Here is an 8759-nt window from a genome sequence, read left to right on the forward strand (position 1 = left end):
AGTACTAGGTTGGGTGTCCACCGGGGAACACCAGGTGTGATAGACAGGCCGGTAATTGCAATGGCTAGAGTACGCGTTACGTCTGGACAAGTAGGTAGAAAGTTACAGGTTACTGACAGTGGTTTTTAAAATAAAAAATTTTTTTCCTTTTAATTAAATGTTAAAGTGTGTATCTTGGAATGTAGGAGGTATCACCTCCCCTAGTAAAAGGAAAAATGTGCTTAGAATGTTAAAGCGCCAAAAGCCCGATGTTATCTTTTTGCAAGAGTTGCACTTGAAAGAGGTGGAAATAAATAAGTTGCGAACAAATTGGATAGCTGAAATCATAGCTACCCCTTGCAATAAGAGGAAATGTGGAGTGGCGTTAATTTTTAATAAGAACCTAACATATGTGATAAGGAACCAAATGCTAGACCCAAATGGGAGATATATAATTGTACAAGTTGAAATCAATAAGAGATTGTGGACGTTCTGTAATATATATGGCCCAAATGAAACTGAGCCAGAATTTTGGGATAAGATAAGAAACAAAATGGCTAATCATCTAGGACAAAATTTAGTGGTGGCGGGCGACGATGTGCCCTGAAATCGATAGACTAAGATCTGGGGCTTTTAGGAAACACAATAGAGAGGCAAAGCTTTTACAAGATTTTGCAAAGGTACTTAAATTGAGAGATATTTGGCGTGTGCAGCACCCGGATGAGCGCGCTTTTTCGTGCGAATCCAGATCATTTAACAATTTCTCACGTATAGATATGTTTTTGATAGATGAAAGGTTACTGACCCTGAGTATAAAGACACACATAGAGGAGATAATTATATCGGATCACACAATAATAAGCCTGACGTTCGAAGATCTGACGACTATAGGCAGAAGTAGTAACTCGTTCTGCTTTCCTAAATTTATGTACCTAGATGAACAATTCCGGAATTTCTTATCAGAAAGGTGGAGGGTGTACCTTAGTCAAAATAGCCGGGAGGTGAGTAGCCCAGAAACACTATGGGAAGCAGGGAAAGCAGTGATGCGAGGTGAGGTTAAAAATTATATGGCTACAAGGAAGAGGAGGTTAACTGGCAGGGAGATTCAATTAGCAAACCAACTTAAAAATTCATATAGGAAGTACGTGTCTACCCCTAATAGTTCCTCCTGGAATAGTTATAAAGCAGCTAAATTAGAGCGCAAGACATTTTTAAGAGAAAAGTGGGCAAGGGAGGATATGCGAACAAGGGCATTCTGCCAAGGATTTCAGGGGATAGCCACTAAACATTTGGCCAAGCTAATCAATTTTAGGAAAAAAAGTAACCTAATACCACTTATCAAGGAAGGGTCTAAAGCGAATACCCATCCAACAGAGATTCGAGAGGCCTTTTTTAGATATTATCAGGAACTGTACTCAAGGAAGGATAGCGATAAGACAAGAATGTCGAATTTTTGGCAAAAGATCCAGGTTCCAACAATAGATACAAAAGAATTAAATCAGATAAATTCCCCAATAACGGAGGACGAAATTAAAAAAATAATTGATAGAATTAAAACCAATAAAGCTGCAGGGCCTGACGGGCTCCCGGCAGAGTTCTATAAAATCATTAAGAATGATATCTCGGGTACACTAGCAGATCTTTATAATAGCTACTTTGTACAAGGTAATTTAAAATCACCTTATTTTACGGAATCAACTGTGACTTTAATTCATAAGAAAGGGAAAGCAACGGAGGAACTGGGGTCTTACCAACCAATTTCACTCCTGAATCAAGACTATAAAATCTTAACGGCTATCATCGCAGATAGACTAAAGAAAGGGATCGGCAAATTGATACATAGTGACCAATCAGGATTTATTCCAGGGAGAAATCCGGTACGGAATATGCGCAGGGTGTTAGTTATCCTGGATCATTATTTTAATATGGTACAGACGCCTAATAGAAATCCACAACCTGATTTAGCTATGCTTACGATAGACGCAGAGAAAGCGTTTGATTCCATAATTTGGGATTACTTGTTTTTATCTCTTCAGAAATTTGGCTTTGAAGGAAACATATTCCAGATGATCAAAAGAATTTATACTAACCCACGCTCCCAACTGCTAGTAAACGGTGAACTATCTCGGTTTATAACTCTGCAAAGGGGTACGAGACAGGGCTGCCCACTGTCGCCCTTACTTTTTGATTTAGCACTTGAGCCACTGGCGGTCCAACTTAGGCAAGAATTAAAGGGAATTGTTTGCGGGGAACATAGCATTGTTACTTCATTGTATGCTGATGATATTATGTTATTCTTACAAAACACCAAAGAAAGTATTCCCAAATGTTTGGCTATTATTAATAATTTTACCTCCTTTTCGGGATATAAGATAAATAAGGATAAGTCAGAGTTGATGTGGATTCACCAGACAAGAACGAGTTTGGTACAACATGGTCTCAAAGTTGTTAAATCGCTGAATTATCTAGGGATTAAGATAAGTAACAATCCCAAAGAATGGTATAATCTCAATTACTCTGAGTTTTTTGACAGGTTAGAGGGAAGTTTAGGAAAGTGGAATATACATTATTTATCGCTTTCCGCAAAAATAGTTGTGATAAAAACGATCATTTTTCCTCGGCTATTGTTCCTAATGCAAAATATGCCTTTATTGATAAATAAAGGAGATGTTGCTAGGTACAATAGAGCGTGTGCTCAGTTTATGTGGAACAAGAAGAAAAGCCGTATAGCCACTGAAAAATTAGCCCAAAGCAAGAGATTTGCAGGGTTGGCCCTGCCGGACATTGTTAAATATAATATTATAGCCCTCATAAAATTTGGTATAGACTGGGTAACGGAAGCGAATAATGTGACCTATTTTGATCTAGAATCAAAGCTAGTAAAACCCTTTGATCTCAAGGCAATATTACATCATCCATTTAGGAGACTTCCCAGTAATATTAGTACACTTCTAACCTTTGCCAATGTAGTTCAGGCATGGCAGAAATTCTGCGGATTAGTAGGTCAAGATTTTCATATGTCTAAATATTTGCCGCTTAATGGTACCCCCGATTTTATACCAGGGATTAATGACAACTCGGTCTTCAAAATCTGGGCCCAGAGAGGGTTACATTATTTCTCGCAGTTAGTTCAGGGTGAAGGGCAAGGGATACAAACATTTACAACCTTGGCTGAACAGTTTCAGTTACCCACAAATAAATTATTTGCTTACCTACAAGCTAGGAGCTATCTCTTGAAAGCTCTGCAAACACACAGAATTGTATGGTATCCAGGAATTGATTCAGGAGTGAAATTATACGCGGGCGGGAAAAGATCAATATCATATTGGTATAAACTCCTATTAAAGATATCAGGGAAAGAACATATTAACAAAAAGAGAATGTTTCTTATTAAGTATATTAACCCAGTGCAATCCGAAGATATTGAACGTAGTATCAAATTAGCAGATACAGCTACTAGAGTGATAAGCTGGAAAGAATCGCAGGTTAAACTTCTAAACAATTTTTATTTCACCCCAAAGAGGATGAGCAAATGGGCAACGAACGGAGATAAGGGGAAATGCTTTAAATGTCAAAAAGTAGAAGCGGATCTGCTACATTGTATATGGGACTGCCCTAAAATTCGACAGTTTTGGAGTAAAATACAATTCTGGGTGAATAGGTTTTTACAGGAGAAGTGTGTTCTGCAAGTCAGAGATATTTTTCTTCTAAAAGAATTTGGAAGATATAGAGGCGAGGGACAATTAATTAATATGGTTGTCCTGGCAGCCTGGTCATATGATATTTTGCAAATGGGGCGCCCATGAGGCCCCAACGATCAACAAGTTTACCAATATGATTAAGATACAAATGACTTCAGAAAGGCAATACCTATCTGGGGGGTCAGAAAAGATCGTGCGGCTCTTCTTTGATAAGTGGAAAAGGGTAATTTTATCCTGGCCTCAACAAGATCAGATTCAATTTGTCTCTCCCCTGAAGAAGAATACTAATTTTATGATGTTGGTTGCTGGTGAAGTTCTCCCGGTACACTGGCTTTAAGACATTTAGTAAGGGCCAGTGACTGTATATCTTCTAGGCTGGGGGTAGCTCCACTTTGACTTTTGTGGTGGTGGTACGTTCTTTCCCTTTTTTTTTTTCCCCCTCTCTCCCCGTCAGCCCCCCCCTCCCTCCGCATAGTTTGCTAAGCGAATAGCTATAATGGAGGTAATTCTATTAATTACTCAATTTTCTCTTTGTTTTATATTTATTTTAACTATTTTTTTTCTTGTGTGCAAAGCGGAGGCATAGCTGATTGTTACAGGGTTATGTGTAGATATTGGTTAAGCTATGTTCTCCAGACTGTCTTGTTTATTTGATTGTAAAATTTAAACTGCTGTACCGGTTGTTTTGATGTGTGAAGTTCTCAATAAAAGAAATATAAATAAAACAAAAAAACAATAGTGCTGAAATATGCGCAGAATTGCTCATCAACCACGTGTTTTCCAAATTTGGTTTACCCCAGCGAATCAAATCCGATCGGGGGACTTACTTCACTAGCGAAGTGATGACCAATATGTGGAAAATACTAGGGGTCAAAAGAAAGCTCCATATTGCATATAGAGCTGCCTCAAGTGGTGGCGTAGAGCATTACAACCAGTCCATTGTGAAAATCCTCAAAAAGTTTGAGAGTGAAACTGTTAAAGACTGGGATGTAAAATTACCTCTAGTCCTAATGGCATTAAGAGCAACTCCAAGTAGTGCAACTAAGATGTCCCCTTTTGAACTGATGACTGGTAGAAAAATGGTTCTCTCTCAACATCAATTGTACCGTACATCAGACCAGAACTTGATAAATGCTGCAAATACGCATCAATATGTGGAGAACCTAAGGAGGCACCTGCAATATGCCTTTGCATTTGCTCAAAGGAACATAGAAAAAGCTGCAACTGCTCCTAAAACCTATTATTATCTCAAAACATCCAAAAGGAATATGAAATAAATGATAAAGTGTATCTTTATAACTTTGGAAGAGATCAGGTTAAGGAGAAGAAATTCCTTCCATCATGGAAGGGTCCTTTTGTCATTACTGACTAAATATCTCCAGTTGCCTATAAAATAAGGATCCCTAAAAATGATACTTTTATGGACAAATGGATCCATATTAATCAGTTGTGAGTGTGCCATCCTAGATCCCAACTACAAGTCATAGAGGGAGAATGAAGTGTCATATCCCCAAATGCACTAAAGAAATATTGTAGTTAAAGATGCCTAGCTAACGAGCATAAATATAAGGATCGAAAAATAATAGACTCTCTTCATAGAAGACTGTCTATGATGCATGCTGTCAAAACACTCACCAAGTACCACTAACTTTAAGCCAATTCAAATGAATGAGTCCTACATATATTTAAATTGGAAGGGGGAATTATGTCAGGGTATCTATGAATGTCAGTAGACAATACAAATATATATATATATATATATATATATATATATAATAAGATAAAATAAGTACACAATCTATCAAATATTAAATTTGAGCATGCTCATTTTATCACTGAATACATTCTGTGTATTGCAAATCTGAGGTCAGACATGAGATGCCTTTTCCTGATTAACAGAACATCTGAGAACAAAGGAACTCACACCTGTAAAGTCTTAGAATGACACTCTCAAATTTTGAACGCCCATATATAGAGTTTCCTGCCCAAAATGTATAATAAAGATTATCAGGTGGTGACCCCATGTAGAGATATACAGGCATGCTGTCTGTGATGACCTCTTGGGAACCAGCTAAAGCCCAGAAAGATAGTAATTAACACTTACTTGGCAATCAAATGTTAGATCACAAACAGCCCCTTGAAGATTCTCAATATGCATCCTGGGGTGTTGGAGACGAAATTCTGCACTATTTTCAGATAAGCTAACAGAATTTCAAGATATTATGAGCTAACAGACACATGTGATAATTTAACACAATGGCTTACTGGATTTCCTTTGAAGACTAGATACACATTAGACTGGCTAACAGAAACACATGTTTTGCATTGTAACTTTGAAATTAATTTTAAAGTACAACTTATGTTTAATTTTTAGTGGTATACCTCAATATTGTATACAAATGTATATTTGTGGATATAAGAAGAAATGCCTGACAGTAACATATTAGATACGTATTTGCTGAACTTAATAAGTAGCTATATAATCAATGTAAATTGTTTAATCAACTTGTTTCAAAATGGATAACATATTCTTATATTTTTCAGGCATCTAATAAGTACATATATAATTGGTGCTTTAAATAATATCATATGTTTTATACACTCAGCAAGCGATATACAGATATTAAATATTTATATGGGATAGTAATCCAATATAGATATAATTATATGAAACTACATCTGATTGCTGATCTCAAGGTATGTATGTGATATTAAGATGATAACCGAGAAAGTAATTGAGTCCATGATGAAGGTAATATAATCCTTTTAAATCTTCTCATAGAAAATATGATTTTTAAAAGCATTTTTAAGATATTATAAGTGGAGTATATTCATGTTTAATCTTGAAATACTCAGAATAAAGGATATTAAATGGACCATATATGGAACATATAATTATTAAAACAAGGAGATTAAAAGTATATAAAAATAGGCATTTGATAAAAATATATATAAGAACTGTATTTACTGTATAGCAGTGTTGAAAATGAAACTGTTTGTCTTTGTCTGCTGCCTCGATGGCCTAAATCAGTTCAGATAAATTGGCATATCAATTGGATGTTAAAGTATTTTGTTATATTGTCTAACTAAGCATTGTTAACGGTCCATACTCTGGTATTTTATTGTGGTATTTTAATGTGATTATTGTGAGTAAAGTTAATTTTAAGGGTATATCTTTTATGATCTTTGTAAAGAATATTATAACAGCATAAGCGTGTATAATTTGATTCATAATCTGGTCTCTACATAAATATATTGCAATGTGTATATAAATTTTAACTAATCTAAAGAATTTAGGAATAATTATTAATTTCAATTGTTTTGTATATACATTTTAGTTGGAGGTTGTTTTAAAGAATAATATAAATAAATTGTATTATTACCCTGGTATATACTGACAGTATAGGCTGCAACGCAAGCATTTTAGCCTGAACGCACAACCTGTAATACAGGTGTTATTGAAGTCCCACACTCAAATGTAATTTTTTTGAGCGTGGAATGGACGTCGCATTACAGGCTAAAATGCTTGCGGTATAGCTATACCACCACAACTTGTAATATGCATTCCTGGCCATTCCAGCGTAATGGCCATTTTTGTAGTATTAAAAACCGTACCGTACCGCACCATAACGCAAAACTTGTAATTTAGGTGCAAGTGTTTTTTTTTCACTCTGTACTAAACTCTAACAACACCCCATTTAACTAAGGATGACAAGCCACATAAAATATAAATATATAGAAAACATATAGAAAAGAACATAATAATAAAATATAATTCTAGCAAAAGGATGGGGTATTCAGGGTAAGAGATAAACGATAAAACTCACAACCATACATTGAATTGTCACACTATGCAAAATATATGCAAATCAATTTATTTCCCCAGTACACATTTTAGTGATGAAACTTCTACCAATAGATGTAGCTGTGTTACACATGTCAAGGAACTTTCAACCAATGGCATGTAACACAATGTCCATGTATGTGACTGGGGAAAATTGTATTTTATTATTTTAATAACAGGTTCTTAAACAGCTCTTGTTTATTTTATAGAATTTAATACAAAATTTCTTCTTTGTAATTTAAGTTAATATATTTGCTTTATGTGTAAGAGTTATAATCTTGATGCTCTAAATATAAACATTAAAATGTTAAGTGCGTGTGTGCTATTTAGAACCAGAACACAGTGTCATTGAAGATATGGGTTAAGTATTTTTTGTTGCCTTGCCCACTTCTTGCATATTACCAACAACTATTGAACATTAATTATTTTGCTGTACAACATGTATGTTGAATTCATTTTTGGTGACTGCCAGTTATGTGTTCATTGAATAATTGAGGTGCACAAATTATATGGACTTGCAGGGTTTGGCAGCCTTGAACCACCCATCCCCCTCAACCTTTTAGTCACACAAGTGATTGTATCTTTTTGGGGGGATTAAATGGTACAGACATGGACCCTTTAACATTTGGAAACATATTTGTACCTTATTTACCCCTAAATGGTACATATTAGGTCCTTAAGGTGTAATTATGATCCATTGAAGGTACAACCACATCAGTTGTACCCTAAGTGTTCACAAATGGACCCCAGCTGTACCCTTTTTTTCTGACAGTGTAGGGACAACAAAGCAGCATTTCTTCTTAGAGACCCAATTAACTGTGAATTTGAGTGTGCACGTTCAAAACTATCTAGGACAGGACCTATGGGGTCACTTCCATTCACCGTTCCCTCTAACACACACGCACACCTTTTCCCAACATAACACACCTTTTCAAAGTGCGCACAAGCCAAGAGGAATGTACCTTTTTTAAAATTAAATGGTGGTGGTCCACAGAGCGTGTATGCGCTAGTTATTTAAAGAGGAAGTCAGTCCTTTGAGAGAGTACGGGCTATTTGGAGCTGGTTAGGAGTTAGGAGGCAGAAAAGATTTCCTCGCACCAGCCTGTGTTTTGTTACTGAATACAGAGGAACAGCATCAGAATCAGAGCAGTAACTGGGCAAGTAGGCCTGTTTAAAGCAAAGGCAACTTTTTTTTCTTATTGTTTAAAATTGTGCTTTGTAAGAGTGTTCCTTTT

This window comes from Bombina bombina, chromosome 1, assembly GCF_027579735.1.
Source record: "Bombina bombina isolate aBomBom1 chromosome 1, aBomBom1.pri, whole genome shotgun sequence".
NCBI lineage: Eukaryota > Metazoa > Chordata > Amphibia > Anura > Bombinatoridae > Bombina > Bombina bombina.